Source organism: Eurosta solidaginis, chromosome 1 (genome assembly GCF_040869045.1).
Source record: "Eurosta solidaginis isolate ZX-2024a chromosome 1, ASM4086904v1, whole genome shotgun sequence".
Taxonomy (NCBI): Eukaryota; Metazoa; Arthropoda; class Insecta; order Diptera; family Tephritidae; genus Eurosta; species Eurosta solidaginis.
Window position 1 is genome coordinate 343,670,061 of NC_090319.1, and position 21,717 is coordinate 343,691,777.

The 21,717-nt window shown below is 36.2% G+C and overlaps 2 protein-coding genes across 7 annotated transcripts in view; one reads left to right on the top strand and one right to left on the bottom strand.

Moving 5' to 3' along the window:
* The window catches only part of LOC137237973 (modifier of mdg4-like), a 222,395-nt gene that overhangs the window by 121,119 nt on the left and 79,559 nt on the right, over positions 1-21,717 (top strand). The gene's annotated exons all lie outside the window — the stretch shown is intronic.
* pre-mod(mdg4)-U overlaps positions 7,965-21,717 on the bottom strand; it is a 41,126-nt gene continuing 27,373 nt past the window's right edge. For both annotated transcript variants that reach the window (XR_010949074.1, XR_010949073.1), the window contains exons 3-5: positions 8,295-9,489; positions 8,168-8,234; positions 7,965-8,098 (exon numbers count right to left, since the gene is read on the bottom strand). The gene's annotated coding sequence lies outside the window, so the exon portion shown is untranslated. The remainder of the gene's footprint in view (positions 8,099-8,167; positions 8,235-8,294; positions 9,490-21,717) is intronic.

Here is a 21,717-nt window from a genome sequence, read left to right on the forward strand (position 1 = left end):
AATGTCTGTTGGGAATATATCGGCACTTTGATGCTTGTGAGTGTACCCAGGCTGTAGTAGCAATATAGAAGTCTTACATATATGACCGTTTCTTTTTATAGAATTTTTCATTTCTAATACCTACATTAAACTACTTTATTCTCTTGTATTTTTTCTAAAGAATTTTGCCGCCTTCTCCTAATACGGTTTCAATACTGGTGCGAGTGTGTTAACTATGTTCCAAAAAACCAACGAAATACACGAAAAATACAACCTAGTTCATTAAAAAGAAACGAGCCAGTTAGATAGGTTTTTTGGCATTCGGCCGGTTTTCCTTTATATTTTTTATCACAAATGAAAATTTAATTTTTTTTTGAAAATTTTGTGCACAAATAAGTAGCGAAAATCAATGTTCTTGTGAAAGAAATCAACCAAATTCGTGCAATATTTTTTCGGCTATATTTTCATTGTTTTATTGTGAAAAAATTGGTGAAAAACAGAATGAAAAAAAAATCAATAATAACATGTTAAACTTATTCCTGTTGTGGGAAATATTGGTCTCCCTTGCTTTCTTTGGAAATTGTTTCACTTTATCGTCAGTATTTTAAGCTTGGGTATAAATGCTGCCGACATTTTAGTGTTTTTCGAAAACGTTTTTGATATAGATTTACATAGTTCTTTTTGCAGAATTCATTGCAGTTTTTTTTTTTAACTAATGTCCATATGACACTACTTTATTTTTGCTTGGATTCCAAGCTCAAAAAACTGACGAAACTGTATCGGAAAGTCAAATTACAAAAACAATCTCCAACAAGAGAAAGAGATTCCAATATTTTCCACAAATTTAAATAATTTTACCATTTGACTTGTTTCTGTTTATGTTTTAAATTTTATTTTTTCATTAACATTTTTCACAACAAATACAATGCAATTAACACGGAAAAATTATTTCGCGCTCTGGTAGGTCACTTATTTCACACGAAAGTTCATTTGAGTTTTATATTTATGTACACAATTTTTAACCTAAAAACAAAATTTTGATTTATCCAAGACGAATCCATACCAGGTGTTGGCAAAGCGAATTCAACCAATTCGCCGTGCAGAAGAATGTCAAGTGAAAAGAAATCACTTAGATTAACTGACATATTGTTGTACAAGACGTTGGAAATTAATCAAGAAGAAACAATCCACTGTTGGGATAACAACACCTGGTACTGAATTCGTTTAAAATATGCTCATTAAAATTCTGAATTTCTGGGTTGCACCAGTTTACACTGCCGTATCGACAGTATCCAGTGATTTAGGTGTTTCTCGATTTGAGTACAATGTTAGGATCACTAGCAGCCACATACAGAATCAGTTGTGCTAAAATATTGTCAGTTTTGCGAAGTGTTGTGAAATATCTTCAGAAAGTGATGTGTTATCAGGTGTGGCGGTAAGTGTCAGACAATGCATCGGCCATTATACGCAAACGGTGTACATGGGAGAGTTCCGTTGAAAAAATGCATATCCAAATCAATCGAAATAAAACGTTTCAACTTTCAAAAAAACAAAAGAAAAATGTATAAACACATCTTACGGAGTGTACTTTTAGCAAAGTTATCAAATTTGAGGTCTCCCCGACAAAAAAAAACATGAAAATTGTGGAAGCAATAAATAAGACACTTGTCGAAACACAATGCTATATCCACAGTGAAACATGGAGCGGTTAGGTTATAGTATGAGGGTTTTTGGCCTAAGGCGGTGTTGGAAATTTGGTATCATAGAAAGTTGCATGAATAAACTAGACTATCTGAACATTTTAAAGAATAATTTGAGTGCCGAGAAATCCAGTTTGGATCAATCCATTAGAGAACCTAGACAGGTAATAGTCTAGTTGAGGGGTCGACTGCTAATACGCTACCAAAAATATCGAGAGAGGTGTCAAACGACGCGTATTAATCTCGAGAACAATAATCCGTTGGCGGAAAAGAAAAATTTTATCTATATCCGGAGATATTTGCAGTTGAAGTTGGCGATTTTCATGTGGTTGTTGTTGTGTTTGTATCCACAAATAAAATTGTGCATCACCGTGGCGGTAGCCACGGTTATACCACACACCCGGACTTGGCATGGTGTAGCCCAGGGTTATTTTTTATAAGCGCGGCCGAAGGCCGCCCACTCAGAAAGGTGTTCTGCGCAATACTATGGATCCCACCCTCGGTTTCGGAGGTACCCGCGGGTCTTTTTTCTTCGGTTTTTCGTTAATATCTTTTGAACGAGCTAATATTTTTATTTTCCGCCTTCGGAGAAGACGCGTCGTTTGACACCTATCTCGATATTTTTGGTAGCGTATCGACCCCTCAACTAGACTATTACCCCTAGACAGATATGCTCAGTCACTATTTTGGTGTAATGGCAGAAAATTGTGCCGGAGGTGACAACAATGCTTGTTAGCTGCATGCCACGTCGTTAACAATTCGTATTGAATGCAAATGGAAAATACACCGAGTACTGGAATTGAATAACATGTTGTTATGTACACTTTTTGACACAAAAAATATAAACAGACCGCTTCTAAATATTACCTCGGAATTTTTTACAATGGGATTTTTTTATCCCCGCGGAAAAATTCCTCCAATTCTTTTCCCCCAAGGAGAACAATAATTGGGGAATAGGAATTTCGAATTTTCGAAGTCAGCTGTTTTGTTAATTGAAATTTCGTTGTGCATTTCTTATTTCGTTGAAGAAATAAAATATTAACAATGTACAGTATTGCATTTCATGTGATATTCACTGAAAGTAGTAATGAATTGGTGCCACAGCCATTGTAAAGGGCTACAAGTGGATATGTAGCAGCACGCACATACACCGCCACGCTCACCTGATAAAATGCTTGTTCTTTTTCGTTTTTTTGTGGATGCTATTTGGCACTGTTGTAGTTCTTAGCAAAGAGGATAAATGCAATAAGAGCCGTCACTCGTTATTTTTTTGGCATTTACTCGATGTATACTGAGAGGTAGTCGCTACTTTTTTTTGGGCGAGATGTTTATAAATGTCTTCCATACATTTTCGTGGGGTATTTGTGTTTTTTTTTTTCGACTGTATTTAATTAATTTATTTAATTCTCTTTCCAAAAATCACAGTTACACAAGGGGCCTACACAGCATAGATAAATGCGAGACAATTAAAAATGTCCTCTCAGAAAACATTCGGCATCAATTTTTTCAATTTCCAGCGAGATACTCGCCACAAAATAATGAGTGACGGCTCTTATTGTATTTATCCTCTTTGTTCTTAGGTTCAAGAAAAGTGTAGGAGCTGCTAACGGAAACTGCGTAAAATTTTTATTGTAAAATAACAAAGAAATATCCTTATTTACATTCAAGCGAGCACTTAATTGCATTTCTCTTTAAATTCCATATATTTTGGACAATTTTAATTAACAAATTGTGATACTTTATTACCGGGGACGATTGCTAAAACACGACAAAAACCGTCGGGGGAGGTATTAATAGACGCATTTTTGCCTTGCTTCCAATAATTCGATTACCTTGTCGCCTTTGGACTATTGATAACAGGACAAAACGCGTGTTTTCATTTCTCTTTCCACATTTTTGGACGGGTTATTACAATCGACCTCGGTTTCAAACTGTTTTTCGCGGAGAACTTTTGAATGGGTAGAAAAACTTAGCACCCGTGTTTGTATTCTTAACACTGGAATAACTACGCGTCCTCAGATACCCCAATTCAAGACTTGTATAATTTTCTGTAGGACCCATATAGGTGCAGTACATTTTCATACTAAATTCGTTCAAAAAATTTTACCATCACAGCAACCCATATCTGATATTCCGCTCCTCTTTTTGTTTCCCGGCGCGATTCTACGACAGCAACCCAGGTAATTTTGACACTTCGTTCAGTCAAACGCATGTTCCACGCAGGTTTCACTGAGTTCCACAATAGTTCGACACTGACCGAAGTGTCAAACGGCAGTGTGTTAGAAAGAGAAACAAATTGTTTCCTTCTCATACATATCATACTTGTAAAGCTGTAGTCATTGGTGCCGTTTGTCGTATCGCTGTAGTCGTATCCCTAAAGCTGGAGTCATTGGTGCCGTATGTCGTATCGCTGTATCCGTATCCCTAACGTAATCAGCTGTTTATCGTTACGACGGTAAACCAAAACCCAATTGGTTGGCTACGATACGGTTACGACCTTAGCGGCACCAATAATCGATTGCATTGATTCTCATAAGGTTGGTCGAATCAGCTGTTATAAGGTTACCGATACGGTTACCGATAAAGCACCAATGTTTCCAGCTTAACGCTGTTTATCGTTACGACGGTAAACCAAAAACCAATTGGTTGGCTACGATACGGTTAAGACCTTAGCGGCACCAATAATCGATTGCATTGATACTCATAAGGTTGGTCGAATCAGCTGTTATAAGGTTACCGATAGGGTTACCGATAAAGCACCAATGTCTGCAGCTTAAAGCTAGAGACATTGGTGCTTTATCGGTAACCTTTTAACAGCTGATTCGACCAACCTTCTGAGAATCAATGCAAACGATTATTGGTGCCGCTAAGGTCGTAACCGTATCGTAGCCAACCAATTGGGTTTTGGTTTACCGTCGTAACGATAAACAGCTGATTACGTTAGGGATACGGATACAGCGATACGACATACGGCACCAATGACTCCAGCTTAAACCTGTACCACAATCTGTACTATGGCCACAGCAACAAAAACAGAGGAGCATAAGAAGAAGACGGCGGGATAACACAAACCCGCCGGAGTTGCCTGCTTCCATTCATCAACGAAATTTTGTGGCGGCCAAGTCGAGTTGAATTTGTCTTTCGTCATATGCCAAAATCTATTTAAGCCTTCTTAAAAAATCCTTGCGCAATTTCTGGATGACTGCCTCAAATATACCAAGAGCTCTTCCGTTGCTTATGATATACTTTTCGACTTAAAATAAAGAATATCGTGGTAGAATGTACATATTTTAGCACAAATTTGTACAAATAAGTGTTCTTTCTTAAAAGAACCAATTTCCTTTAACTATTTAGATGCATTCCCTTTAATTTAACTAGTGAAAAAACACCTAAGAAATGGCAGAGAAATCTCCCTCTCACTCACATTCATCTACTTTTCTCCCATAACCAGTTTCCATTTTTCGAACATTGTTCAGAATAGGAGAAAAGGGAGAAATGAAAAAACTCACAAGGAATTTTTATTTAGAATACTAGGAATGGGAGAAGGGAAAAAACTTGCAAGGAATTTTTGTTTAGAATTGGGCTGTATATGTACCTACATAAGAACATATTTAATGTAAAAATGTAAACTTAACTTTGTATTTATTGATACAAATTTTGTATCAACTTTTTTTTATTTCAGCTAAAAAACGAAAATCTGTTTGCCGTTTACTAAACTCAAGAAATAAGTCAGTTCAGAGTTCAGCAGTCTTGATCCAGGGATTAAAGGTTTTAAAAAGGGTTGCAGATCGTAAATCGCCACCTACATGCACTACCGTTGAGGTAGAAGGTATGCCTGTTACTCAAACAGTCTATTCGGATGTAAAATCGGGTGAAATGGTTTTGAAAACATCAAGGAATAACCACCATTTAACCATAGTTAATAAGATACGTATGCGCGGTAAATGTATACATTGTTTGAAAAATCAGAATAGAAACCAGTTAACTATTCCGAAGATCCGTACATATTGTCCAAAATGTCCTGGTAGCGCTTGGATGTGCCTTCACTGCTTTGATAAACTTCATTAAAAGCAAAAATATAAAAAATAAACTAATAATTTGAACTTACACAAATGTTAGTAGAGGGGCATTCCTTGGTTAATACTGGACGACGAATAGTACGTTTATTTACTATTTTCGTCCTTTAGTGTATTAATATTGTATGGTAAATGTCCAAACAACAGTAGAAACTCGTTTCTGCAATATTCGTATTTGTATGTTAAATCTGTACTGGTCAGCTTCAGTGCAGTTATTGAGCCAGATGCAATTTTTGAAAAACTTATCTATATATATAAAAATCAAATTCTGTGCGTGTGTTCGCTATGGAAACGTATTTCCCACACTTCAATCATCACCAAATTTTGGTTATAGGTTCCTTCGATCAACGGGAAGGTTTTAGGCTAAAAATAATTTCGATATATAAAAGGGGTGTGGCACTACTCATACAAATGGAATCTTTGTTACTGCATAACTTTGAAGGTGTACATGCCAGAACATTAAAATTCAGTTAGGAGTTATATGAGGTCAATCCCTAGCACCCCCAAGAAAATGCGGAATTAGGAAAAAGGGGGCGTGGCACCTCCCATACAAATGGAATATATCATACTGCATATCTCTGAATGTAGTAATGGTAACATAATGAAAATTGGTAAGGAGCTATATGACGTTAAGTTCTAACACATCCAGCAAAATGTGGAATTGGGAATAAAGTGGCGTGGCACCTTCCCTACAAACGGGATTTCTCAGAACTATGGCTGCGTACAAACTTAGGTTATTTTAACACCTAAAGTTTGACTACATTGTTGAGTTTGACTGTTATTCCTTTTGGACGTTTAGTATTCTGCCCCCGTTAAAAAAAATTTGTTAACTTCAGTCTATCTACATCTTCTATAAAAATCAAATTCTGTGTGTAGGATAATGAAAATTGGTAAGGAGCTATATGAGGTTAAGTCCTAACACCTCCAGTAAAATGTGGAATTGGGGAAAAGGGGGCGTGGCACCTTCTTAAAAAAGGATTTTTCAGCACAATGGCTGCCGAAAAAATTAGGTTATTATAACAACTAAAGTTTGACTACAGAGTTGTTTGGTTGTTATCCTTTTGGATGTTTAGTAATCTTCCGCCGTTAAAATTTTTTTGTTAACTTCAGTCTACCACATCTACTATCTATCTATATATATAAAATTCAATCTATATACATATATAAAATTCAAATTATGTATGTATGTAGGTATTAGAGATATACGCCGCCGATAAATGCCGCCGCGGCCCCGATTTGCGACATTTTTCGCACGCCGCCGCCGAATGTCAAAAATATCGGCGCGGCGGCGGCGGCGTTTGGCACGTTACTATATGTTGTACTCTTTTAAGACTGTCTAGGCCATTTATTGTTCATCTCGAAAATTGGTTCGATATGGACGAAAGGGGTATCAAGGGATGCGCCTCACTGGCAGTTATAAAAATTAAATTGCTAAATTTAACACTTTCTACACTCTAAACTTTTTTGGCTGTTTTTACAGCGATAATAGTAGGCAACAGGTTACCAACTCTTTATGTCTAAATTTAAGCACGCTAACTTAAGCAGATTTTTGTTGAATGGCTAAGTAACCAACTGTGTAACTTATTACACAGAAAACTGTTTAAATTTGCAACGCTTTTTGCTCTCTCTCTCTGTCTCTCTTTTTGTTTGTGCTGCAAAAAATGTTTAATTCAAAGACTTGTGTTTTAATTGGTGGAAAATAATTAGATTATTTTTTCATAGGTGAAAAACAATTCAACACTTATAAATATGTACATACGGCAGTTTAAATTATATACCTGTATATTAATAGTTTAAATATAAATTCATGTGAATTAGTAATACAGTGGTCACAATATGTAGTTCTACGGAGTTACTTAAATTATCACGTTTTTACTGAGACTGTAATAATTTTTTTTTGTGATAAAGATTTTGGTGGTTTTTGATATTTCTACTGGCAACTTAAGCAATATCTTTCATGCAAAAACAATTTTATGGAAGGCCAAACAGTTTAAAAGCTTAAAATAATTAGGCTAAACTTTGAGAAAACGTAAAAAAGTCTCTGCACGAATAAATATTGGGACCACTGTTTATAATTTTTAAATGCACATTTGTGTAAAATTCTTATTATTGTATAATGAAAAATTTAGTTATGAATTGGAAACCATGAAACAAACTACAATATAAAATAAAATATAATATTTATGAAGTATTTTCAATGTGTGAAATAAGCGTGTTTATTAAATATATAATAATAACAAAGTAGACATAAAGTTAAGTCTACGATATCATAGGTAATGTCTATAGCCGTGATTTCGCCTTCCAGCCATATATATGAAATTGGCTCTGATTCAAGAGATGCGTCTAAAAAATTTTAAAAATTGTTATAAAGTCGAAAAATACCTCTTCCAATTATTGTTAAGAAAAACTTACAGCATATTGAAATCCATGGAGTTAAGATACTGTTGATCCTCTTTATATCTTCAAGTGTTGTTCCAAACTGAAATTTATTTAACTAATTAATAAAAATAAGTGTACCTTTTTTACATATAAACCACACCTCAAACTTTGAAAATAATAGCTCGTGGTTTTAGTAGGAATGTTTAGAAATAGCTATTAAAATGTCTTCATCATTTCCTGTTTCTAAAATTTTGAAAAACGCTTTCAATTTAGCTTCAGATGCTTTAAAGTGAAACTTAAATATTGATACGTCCAATTCCATTAATTTTTCAAAATGGTGAAGTAGGCATTTTTTGTGAAATATCATAGGCCAGTTTTGAATAATTTCTTTGACGGTTGGAATATGGTGCACATTGATAAAAAAATATCTTTGTGGAGCAAAGCAATCAGTCATGTATTGCAGAACAATTACCTCTTCTGACTGCTGTAAGGATTTCTTTTGTTGCATGGATATTAAAAATTGTCTCTTCGATGTAACATCGTCTTCATCTTCGCATGAGTTTGGTTGCCAGTTAACGCAACTACGGGACATTGTATGGATGGTTTTTCTCAACTTTAGTGGCATATTTGTAGTAGAAGACCCTTTTTTTGCTGAAGAGTTCAAAAAATTATTACGGTTTCTCATTGTGATTAACGGAACAGGAATGTGTGATATAATATTTTTTTGGCCATCTCTTTCAACAAATGATTCGTGATATTTATGAGCGGCCATTTGGGCGATGCTTCTGTAAATGCTCATAGGAATGTATACAGATTTTTTCCGTAATTCATCTACAATGGTGTTACAAAACTGGTTCAGTAATTTTTTTATTTCCGTAACATTTTATTCCAAGGTATTTCAAAATCGTTAAACGAATCACAAAGAGCCTGTGGTTCCTTCTTAGTCAAATTAGGAATAGTAGCACCTTTAGTTGGGCACTCCGAAGGCATATTTTTATCGCCATTTGTACAGCACGGAATTTCTTGACAGCCCTGGCTTTTATTTTGTAGATAGGCGTCATTTGATGGCTGTTCTTGGGGTGATGAGTGTGGTAACATCTGGAAATTTGTAGAGCCAGAGTCGGAATCAAGTGTAAGGTATGAAACACCGCTTGAAAAAGCTCCTTGGCTGACTAGTAAATTTTGCTGCACGGTCGTGCTGTCGCAACTACTGGGTGGAATCCAATACTCTCCGAATTTTAAAATTATTAGAGTGCTCATAACTTCTAAAAAAGCTTGCAAGGTCTCATCGTCATCTATATCTGTCCCATCACACTCCAAAACGAGCTTATGTCCAAAAAGGGAATAGCCTTTAGCTAAATGAAATGTTAAAAAAATATGTATTTTCCTTAAATTATTTTAGTTTTATAGGTTTTGGAATTAAAATCTGATTATTGTTGACAATGCAAAAATTCTTAGGTGTTGTATCAAATGATTCGTACAAGCTTACTGTGTTTTTGAACCACATTTTAACTACTTCACCGTAACAAATAAAACTTTCATAATTCTTATTTATAAATAAAGAGTTAATAATAAGAACATTCACATTACGTTCTTCATCAATTGAATATACTATAGCATAATTTTCTTTATAAATGGTTCCAAGATAACTTTTTTGTTACAAATATAAAATCATTTGGAATTTCAATATTAAACATATTCTTTTCCAGTGCTAATGCGGTTTTACATATAACATTCTGCATTAACCTATGCCCATAAAGACTAGATTGCATGCACTGATGTCTTTTTGCCAAAATATAGGTAATGTTTTTGAAGTTTTTACATTTTCTAGCTATGTATGTTCTTAAAATATTGGTGCTTTTGCTCAAAATGCAGAGAAGAAAGGTTTTATAAGGGACCAAATTGCTTGATTAAATCTGGATAATGTTTAAGATAGTGGTGTTTAAGCATAAGATTAAGATCAGGAAAGCACTCAGCTCTGTATTCAAAAGAAATATGCTCAGTAACTCTATTTGAGGGGAAGTAATTTCACGCGCACAGATTAAACGACACAAATTTACCATGGTTGTAAAAAGCAAATATAATGGGTCCTCGTAATTGGAAACTAGATTCATCAATACAAGAGGCATCAAAAATAATATGTGACGAACTTCATCCGCATTGCCTGGGAGTTTCTTCATTTTAACATTTATTTTCGGAAATGACAAACGTAAAAAGAATTTCTTTCTTAAGTCCGCTAAGTAAATATTTATGTAGTCGATGGTGAAGTTGTATTTATTGCATAACTTTTTTAAAAGATCCATCAAGTCATATGGGACTATTCCTTCAAATAAATCGTGGGAAATACAAGGAGGAAGTCCTGGGTTACAAACATGGAAGTACTGAAGTATATTAAAACAAGAGTTTTTTTTACAACTCTATTGAAATTTTCTGTCGATATCAGTTCATTATAATTGCTAATGTTTCTCAGAGTACGAATTTCTATATCTTTGATCTGTAAGCTCTTTCACTCGAAGAAGCAATACCGACAAATATACGTTGCAAAGCTAAAGCTTTCGTTAAATCCTCCTATTTGATCAAACCCAGGTTATCAACAATTACAGAAAATACAGTACCAAGGAATTTTCGTTCAAATCCATGTTTACTATCCAAAATAATTACTCCCTCTGATTCTAAAATTTTTAGGCCATTCAATAAAGGCTTTAGAACATTTTCAAATCCAAACATTTTCACATAGGATTCCTTACACAATAAAATCAACTGTATGTTGTTTATTACTGATCTATACCTGACATCTATATTACCGAGCATGAAATAAAAACAAATAAGCTTATGTTTCTGTTTTGATGAACCTTAAGGATTGCACAGTTCGAAAGCATCTTGGAAAATCAGTAGCTCAATGCGCTTTTCGGATGTAAAGAAGGTTTGATTTAGATTAATATCTCCATCATTATAGTCACAATACACATTAGGTTTGTACTCCTTTGCTTCGGTGAACGCTTTAAAATATTCTACGTCACTCAGTGAAGATTTCAAAGTTTCTAAAATAGGAATATAATGATATAAACATAATTTGTGATATTTATCACGACCAAGGTAAATTTCTTTCGGTGTAGTGTAATACGTATTTTCTATGAAGAAATTATTTTGCTTCCTTTTTGAATCTATATTTTGTAAATCCTGCACCAACTTCGATTGGGTAAAGATATCTCTAATTTCGTGTTCTTTTTCCAATATACTTGTAGAAGTTTTAGCAAATATTTGCCTTATTTGCGCAATAATGTCTGACCTATTTGTTAGCATCAAGGGGGAAAGCTCCGCAAACAAAAATTGCAAACAAACTTCAGAAACATTATATTTGCATTTCATATCCAGCAAAATATTTCCAAAGCTATTGGTTGAACTGCTGCTAGGAGGAACTGCTTCTTCATTGGAGTCAAAGACAGAATCATCTTGATCTACGGCATTTACTACTTCGGTTGATGTTGCATCTTGTTGCTTCGGAGTAAACTGGTTTTGTTTATGCTTTCGATAGAAATGCGATCGAAAGGAGGATTGGTTCAAAAATGTTTTAAAGCACATTGGTATTGGGCAATTAATAATTTTGCTATGGCGCAAGTGTTTTAAAGCGTGCACATATATTTCTTTGATGCTGAGTCCAACATACTTGCATTTTACCACATTGCATTGGTAACTTTCTGATGAAAACATATGATTTCTGTGATCCACTTTGTAAAGATTTAGGTGGTTTCGCGAGAAATGCACCTTGTAACAATTATAAGAAGAAAACTTCTTATTACAATTGTCGTGCAAACAAACAAAATTGCAAACGAAGCTGTCCCTATGGGCGTACATATGGCGATGGTAAGTTTCATTATCAATGAACTTATTTTTACACATTTCACATTTCTATTTTTAACTAATATCTTAAATTATCTAAACAATATAAGAATATTTTTTACCGACCGAATTTCCAAACGCGACTTTTCTCGGTAAAATTTATTTCAAACTAAGAGAGAGAATGCGTTACATGTTGAGAACAGAGCGCTCGCTGAGAGCATTTACACATATTTGATTGCAAGATTGAGCATAACGCTACGGTAATTGTGCATTTTTGGTCACATTTAAAAATTTTCAGCATTTTATGTTTAACTAGCAGACCCGGCAAACCTTGTTCTGGCCTAAATGTGGTCTATCTGCATACATTTTAATAACCTTTTTCCGTCTAACTCTGCCCTCGCCCCTCTACACTTTTTTCTAATCTTTGTATTCACTCCTCCCTCCGCATTTTTTGCTTCATTTATCACCATCTTTGTCTCATTCTATCTCTTTCTCAGTCTCCTTCTCTCTTTTCTCTTCTCTCAATTTTTCTCATTCTTCTTCAAATCTTATTGCCAGTCCCAGAGGGTGGTATGTATTTTGTTCCAGTCCCACTACGAGTATCAGTCCCAGTCCCACTCCGAGTCTCAGTCTCAGTCCCAGTCCGTCTCTGGTCTACTTGCCGGAAAAAAGCATCGTAAATACTAATATAGGCAAATTTATATACCAAATTTCAGGCAAATCGAATAGGACGTATGTAAATAGGTATGTGGGTATTATTAATTTATCTTATTTCGGCTTCGCATGCATATTTATCAGTTTTGCCAGGTTGATGCGACTAAATCGAATATCACAATGAAAATTACTTTAAAGCTCTCAGCAACAGCTTTCATTTAATATCCATAATACACACACATTCTAGGGGTATCCGGGTCCATGTTTTGGCCTATAAATCGATACACTAGACACCCAGCGGTGTTAAACTTACTCTGTACTAAAGCACACATCAACAGCTTCAATTTGATACCCATAATGTAAAAACACATTCTAAGTGTATCCGTGTCCACGTTTTGGCCTATACCTCGAGACCCTAGTCACTCAGCGGCATAAAACTTACTCTGTACTAAAGCACACATCAACAGCAATTTGGTATCCATAGTTTAAAAACACATCCTAGTGTTACCCTGCTCCACGTTTTGGCCTATATCTCGAGACCCTAGTCACCAATAAGTATGAAAACTACCCTGTACTAAAGCACTCATCAACAGCTTCAATTTGATACCCATAATGTAAAAACACTATCTAGGCGTTCACGGGCCCACGTTTTGGCCTATATCTCGAAACCCTAGTCACCCAGAGGTATGAAAATTACCCTTTACTAAAGTACTCATCAACAGCTTCCATTTGTTATCCATATTCTATAAACATATTCTAGGGGTACCCGGGTCCACGTTTTGGCCTATATCTCGAGACCCTAGTCACCCAGGGATATGAAAATTACCCTCTACTAAAGCACTCATCAATAGCTTTCATTTGTTATCCATATTTCACACACATTCTAGGTGTTTCCGGGTCCACGTTTTGGCCTATATCTCGAGACCCAAGTCACCCAGCGGTATAAAAAATAATCTGCAATAAAGCACTCATCAACAGCTTCAATTTAATACTCATAATGTAAAAGCAAACCCTGTTGTTACCCTGATCCACGGGTTTGCCTATATCTCGAGACCCTAGTCACGAATAGGTATGAAAATTATCCTGTACTAAAGCACTTATCAACAACTTTCATTTGATGTCCATATTGTATAAACACATTCTAGGGGTGTCCGGGTCCACGTTTTGGCCTATATCTCGAGACCCTAGTCACCAATGGGTATGAAAACTACCCTGTACTAAAGCACTCATCAACAGCTTTGATTTGATATCCATATTGTATAAACACATTCTAGGGGTGCCCGGGTCCACATTTTGGCCTATATCTCGAGACCCTAGTCACCAATAGGTATGAAAATGACCCTGTACTAAAGCACTCATCAACAGCTTTCATTTGATATCCATATTGTATAAACACATTCTAGGGGTGCCCGGGTCCACATGTTGGCCTATATCTCGAGACCCTAGTCACCAATAGGTATGAAAACTACCCTGTACTAAAGCACTCATCAACAGCTTTGATTTGATATCCATATTGTATAAACACATTCTAGGGGTGCCCGGGTCCACATTTTGGCCTATATCTCGAGACCCTAGTCACCAATAGGCATGAAAACTACCGTGTACTAAAGCACTCATCAACAGCTTTCATTTCATATCCATATTGTATAAACACATTCTAGGGGTGCCCGGGTCCACGTTTTGGCCTTTATATCGAGACCCTAGTTACCAATAGGTATGAAAACTACCCCGCACGAAAGCACTCATCAACAGCTTTCATTTGATATCGATATTGTATAACACATTCTAGGGATGCCCGGGTCCACGTTTTGGCCTATATATCGAGACCCTAGTCACCAATAGGTATGAAAACTACCCTGTACTAAAGCACTCAACAGCTTTCATTTGAAATCTATATTGTATAAACACATTCTAGGGGTGCCCGGGTCCACGTTTTGGCCTATATCTCGAGACCCTCGTCACCCAGGGGTACGAAAAATACCCAGTATCATAGACCTGATAAAAAGCTTCCATTTGATACCCATATTGTACAAACACATCCCAGGATTACCCAGGTCCACGTTTTGATCTCAGGACCCTAGCCATAACGGGATAAAAAGTATCCTATGTCCGTTCCCTGGCTCTAAGCTACCTCTCCACCAATTTTCAGCCAAATCCGTTCTTGAGTTATGCGTAGTGTAACTAACGCCACTTTCTTTTATATACTAGATATATTACTAAACATTCTCAGTAGCAAAATCTAAGTTTGTTATACTTTGTGTTTGAAATTATACCTTTTGTGACTTTTCGCGGAATCTAAGCGGAAATGAATATGATTTTAAGCAGCAGCAGGAGATTCAACATAAAATTACCATGATAATTGTCGTCAAATCAATCAAAAAATTTAGAGTGTAGCCGTTCAAAAGTTATTTGAGAAAACAGGGGCTTTCAAGGCCAGCTTAACACGGATTTCGCATCACCGAATTCACCAAGTTATTAAAGCAAAACTCTTAAAGAAAAGTTATATAATAAATTTAAATGCTGACTTCGCATAATTCTTTCAAAAAATTAATAAAGGACAGGCCCGGCCGCAGGGGAGGGTTTTGGGCGTTCAAACCCTCTAATTCTTCCTTCGAACACAAGATTCCTTAGCCCGGCAGTAATATTTTTTACTCAAAACCAACCAATGTTATATCCCGATTGGCTGAAAGAATAAGCGAAATCAGTGATGCAAAAATCCTTTAGTAGGCTCCAGTGGTTTATCTCCTTTGAAATGATTCTCAGCTCACACTTAAGTTGCATATACAATGTATATTATGCATATCTTCAATGTATATTATACATATGTATGTACATATGTTCAACACAAATGAGAAGGGTTTGAAAAATTACTTTATTTGCTTAACAATAAAATACCGTCTGAAATCTTAATTTTGATTTTCACACTTCATCTTCTTTCAACACCCAATTATCCCGGTTTGACATTTCCTAAAGTTGGTGGCCCTATCCCCAACAGGTCCCTTGGAGTGATTCACATTGGATATAGCGTATCAGCCATGTTTAAATATGACCAACACGTGACGGCTCCTGTTACAAATGTGAATACATAGGCACATTTTTTAACCAGGTTTGGCTTGGTCCTTCGCAAGAACACTGAAAGTGGTGAAGCAAAAGCTCTCTCAAGACAGTCGAACAAATGACCGGGTGTTCTACTACACTAACGTAGGGGATAGTCGAACTAGTCTGAAAACTGAAGGCGGCCATCCATATTGAGCTCTTATATCATAAGGCCGGAAGCTAAGACTATTCAAGCCAATGTATCGAACACAAATGTCTGCAAATTTTGGTCCACATTTTAAAACTTTTATCCACGGTCATTTTAAAGTTTAAATTATGTAGATGCGCCAAGGAATATACGATTTTCACCCATGTGTTACGCAATGATATCCACTTAGACTGCTTAGGATTTCGAGGGCGACATCCTTGGCCGAGTAGATACTCCCTAAGCTCGGTGTAGCTCGGACGCATAGCGCGACAAAAACATCCGCCAGAAAGTCTTCGGAGATACACCTAGAGCTTCTAGGAAAGTGACGTCGATGAAGGTGTGAGTTCGAAGTCGCAGTCCTATAGCTTCTGTGCTGGCATATGGTATAAGGGCCAGAATGCATGGTAGCGACTGGTGGTCGGGATTGCTACTGTTCGCACGTCGGGAATTGTAGCTCCTAGAAACAGCCGAAAGAACTGAAGGCGCCCTTTGGCGCGATCAACAATAAGCCAGCATTGACGTTAGTCGTTAAAACTGTGCGACGAGGGTCATGACTATTAGTAGATAATTGATAGCAACCGTAAGTCGCTTTGTGCGTGACCAGCATGTAGCCACAAATTATTTAAAGAAATCGTGCCGACGACGGGTATTAGAGTTAGCCCAGAACATCTGCTTCGGCGAAACTACGCTACAAAAGTTTGACCATTTTAAGTATTTCTCCTTCTCTACTCCCGAAATTTTTTAAACGATCCGCGAGATTTTGAGGCAAAAACCGCGGATCTTTCCGAAATGGCTGAAACGTCGATTTCCTTAAATACATATAAAAAAAACTTTCCAAATATTATTTTTTTTTTAATTTTCGCTTTACTAGCCCCTCAGATACTCATCCACAAGTTAATGATATTGTTCCAGATCGTCAAACATACCATTGACGTCAGCAGTATATTTCCATATTCATTAGTTGTGGACAATGTGATACCCTGAAGTCCAGTCATTCAATTCAGAGGTTTACGCCGATCAGTTTGTCGGCGCGCCGGCCACGCCGCCGCCGCCGGTATATAATAGAGTCTACACCGCCGCCGCCGATTAACTGACCGGCGTAAACCTCCAGTAGGTATAGATCGGGTTGCGTCATAAACGGGTAGACCGATCACAACCAAATTTGCACAACCCACTTGAAACCTTCCAGGGATGGTCATAGGCTAAAAATAATTTCGATATATCAAAGGGGCATGGCACCTGCCATACAAATGGATTCTTTGATACTGCATAACTCTGAAGGTATTCATGCTAGAACATTGAAATTCAGTAAGGAGTTATATGAAGTCAATCCTTAACACCACCAAGAAAATGTACGGTGAGGGGGAAGGGGGCGTGGCACCTCCCATACAAATGGAATATATCATACTGCATATCTCTGGATGTAGTAATGGTAGGATAATGAAAATTGGTAAGGAGCTATATGACGTTAAGTCCTAACACCTCCAGTTAAATGTGGAATTGGGGAAAAGGGGGCGTGGCGCCTTCCCTACAAATGGGATTTTTCAGAACTATGGCGGCCGTAAAAACTTAGGTTATTTTAAAAACTAAAGTTTGACTACAGAGTTGAGTTTGTTTCTTATTCCTTTTGTACGTTTAGTAATCTGCCTCCGTTAAAATTTTTTGTTAACTTCGGTCTATCTACATCTTCTCGATATATATATATATATATATATATATAATTCAAAATAATGTATGTTTTTACGTAGGTATAAATCTGGAATCACCAACTAGAAACCTTCCAAGGATAGTCATAGGCTAAACATAACTTCAATATAAAAATGGCGTGGCATCTACCGCACAAATTGAATATTTGATACAGCATAACTCTGGAAGTATTCATGCAAGAACATTGAAATTCATTCCTGAAAGTTTTTGCGAAATTATGACATCACCTGAAGCTTTAGTTAGCTAATGTTTTTTCCAAATATTGAATCTATCTTTACAAACTATAAATGGCTTCGAGAAAGGGCATTTTTGGCATCTTAAAATGAGGATGTTAATATCACTAGAACTGAGACAGCTTATCACACTCTACAGTCGGGGAAGAATCCCCAGCTTTGCATATCCGGTTGAGTTTCTTAACTCTTTTGTGCCATCAGGAATTCCTCCTCATCGACTGATCCTTAAAAAAGGGCCCATAATATTTATCTAATATATAAAATTCTTCTGTCACGGTGTTAGAGGCTTAACTCCTCAGAAACGGCTGAACCGATTCTCATGAAATTTTGTGAGCATATAGGGTAGGTCTGAGAATCGGCCAACGATTCGATTTTCACACGTGCCTAGGGTCTTGAGATCAAAACGTGGGCCCGGTACCCTTAGAATGTGTTTATACAATATTTATTTATTTATTTATATATCATATATTTATTTAGATATCAAATGAAAGCTGTTGATGAGTGCTATAGTACAGGATAACTTCCATACCCCTGGGTGACTAGGGTCTCGAGATATAGGCCAAAACGTGGACCCGGGCACCCCTAGAATGTGTTTATATAATATGGATATCAAATGAAAGCTGCTGACGAGTGCTATAGTACAGGATAATTTTCATACAACTGGGAGGCTAGGGTCTCGAGATATAGCCCAAAACGTGGACCCGGGTACCCCTAGAATGTGTTTATACAATATGGATATCAAATGAAAACTGTTGATGAGTGCTATAGTACAGGATAATTTTCATACAACTGGGAGGCTGGGGTCTGGAGTAGAGTCCTGTATGAATGCATTCACACGTGAATGTACAATGAGATATACTGATACTGTCTCAGTATCCATTGTACTTCACGCCAATGAGTTTGTATTGTATGAGTGATGGTATGCAAAGAGAAGTTGTATGTACCCGCATTTTGTCTGCGTTGTATATGCGGCATTCATATTATATCAACATTCAAGTTGATATTTTAAAAATCTTTTATTTTCCGTTTGAAATATATAAAAATTTATTTTTGTTTATTTTTGAGTTTAAATATTTTCAAACTAATTAGAATTTTCTTTTTTTGAAGTTATTCAAAATTTTAAGTTAACACGAAAACTCAATTAAAATTATTTTAAGAATTAAAGTAAAGAGTACAAAGTAGTTAACACTATATTTACTCATATCAACATTCAAGTTGATATTTTAAAAATCTTTTATTTTCCGTTTGAAATATATAAAAATTTATTTTTGTTTATTTTTGAGTTTAAATATTTTCAAACTAATTAGAATTTTCTTTTTTTGAAGTTATTCAAAATTTTAAGTTAACACGAAAACTCAATTAAAATTATTTTAAGAATTAAAGTAAAGAGTACAAAGTAGTTAACACTATACATATCATTACCAAAGAAATTCATACATACACATGTCTCATCGAGAAGCACAATGAGATAAACGCTGTACAAGTTGTACCAATGAATATACTATGAGTACTAAGTACCTATGTACTTGTTTTCGTTCTAAAATGATGTGTGCATTTATGAAAAGTTAAATGTTTGCGTTGAAACTGGGAACGTAACAAAAAATATGGGTATTTTTAAGTGGCGAATGCAAAATTTTTAGTAAGAAATAAAAATCCTAAATATCTTTTCTTAAAAGCTAATAAACGTTTACAAATCAGCCATGCTGGAGACATTTGCAATGTTTCCCGCCTTTCATACAAAAATTTCAAAAATTAACAAAACTTCAAAATATATATTGCGCCGTTATCCATAATCACCATCAACTTGTGTGATATATGTATGTATAGAATTATTCTTGGCTGAAAGTCATTGATTATTTGGTAAAAAGTTATTTCCGTAAAATGGATACACATGCATACATACATAAAACTATTTTCATTAGGCAATGAAACTCCGCTATACAAAACAATGGTAGGCATTCTCAATTTATGTGGGGATTTCCCATAACTAACGATCCTGAAACATGTATGTTGTGCATCGCTAATCACCATACATACACTTGTATGATGATAGACACTTGCCTGCCTGAAGGCCATCGATTATGGCCTTAAAAGTGGGTTAGGATATATTTATGTATATACATATTGAAATAAAGCGTGGAATAGAATATATAAATAGAGAAATTAACTGAAGAAAGATCATACCAATGGATAACTACATTGAAGTATCACCAACTAAACCACAATACTTTTTCTGAAGCCTTTTAATATTTAGTGCACAAATATATACATATATCATGGGCCAATTAACATCAGCCAATTCACCGATGTCCGTAAAAATCGCCAATTTGCCGAAATAAAAGAAAAAATAGTCAAGGGAGACGATAAAATCATTTTAACTGCCGGAAAGAGCAAAGTTTGGAATATTCTCGTTAAAGCAGATATTGGCGGCAGCTTTTTGTACAAAGCAGTAGCTTGCAAAGACTGCAGTAGCGTTTTAACCTTTACAAAGATCACATCGAAATTAGTCAAACACAAGTGTTACAAAACTTTTACAGATCGAGTTGACAATAGGCCCCAAATAGATGTTGATGACGAAACAAGAAAGGACGTTGTCCGATCTGTTACAGGATGGGTTGTAAAAAATTGTCGATCGTTTCAAATTGTCGAGGATGAAGGCCTGCAGGAATAAAAAAAATAAAATAAATGTAAGGCGCGATAACCTCCGAAGAGATCTAAGGCCGAGCTTCTCTTCCAATTTGCGTCGTGCTCCTCTTGCTTTTCCCTACAAATTGGCCGGACGGGACCTACCAATTTTATGCCGACTCCGAACGGCATCTGCAAGGCAGATGAGTTTTCACTGAGAGCTTTTCATGGCAGAAATACACCCGGAGCGCTTGCCAAACACTGTCGAGGGGCAACCCCGCTTAGAAAAATTTTCTTCTAATTGAAAAACCTTATTTCTAAAATTTTGATGTTGCTTTGACCGGGGTGTGAACCCAGGGCATACGGTGTGGTAGGCGGAGCACGCTACCATCACACCACGGTGGCCTGCAGGAATACACAGAGCTAATATTGTCAATAGGAGACAAGTATGGTCCAAATGTAGACGTTGAAAAATTGCTACCACCCCCTACCACTGTATCCAGAAACATAGACAAGCTCTACAAAATTTCCTACGATGAAATGAGAACAGAACTAAAGGAACTAAGTGGCGGATTTCTTGGACTCACTTCGGATATATGGACAGACACTGTTTCAAAGCATTCCTACTTATCACTAACGGTGCACTTTATTACAAATGCAATGCCTATTTCAATACCCTGCTGAATACCCTGATTGTTTTTTCACGAACTTTTTCACAATAGATCAAAGAATTCTGCAAAAAGAGACGGAAGCTCTGGACGAATTTGATTGCTCCTTGGATAAAGCCATTATTGTTACGGATAGAGGTACTAACATGAAAGCCGCTTTCCAACATCACAACCACATATTTTGTATTACCCATTTATTGCACAACATCGTGGAAAAATCTCTTAACGAGTCAGCCGATATTAGCCAAATGAAAGAAAAATGTTCACATGTCGTCAGGTATTTCAAGAAATCTGGAGCCAATGCACAATTGACAACAACCCTTAAAAGCATTTCTCCGACAAGATGGAACACAGTTTACTACATGCTACAGTCTCTCAAATATAACTGGGTTGACATTGAAAATATTTTGGAGGAAAATCGTCAACTGAGCTGTATTAGTGGAATAAGTTTAAATCCCTTAACAGATACCCTTAAAGTGCTGGCTAAATTTGAGGAAACATCAAAAGAGTTGGAAGGCGATAGCAACCCAACCTTACATTTAGTAATAGTACATGTTTACTTCTTAATGCGGCATTGTGAATCAACCAACGATGAGTCAGAATGCATACAAG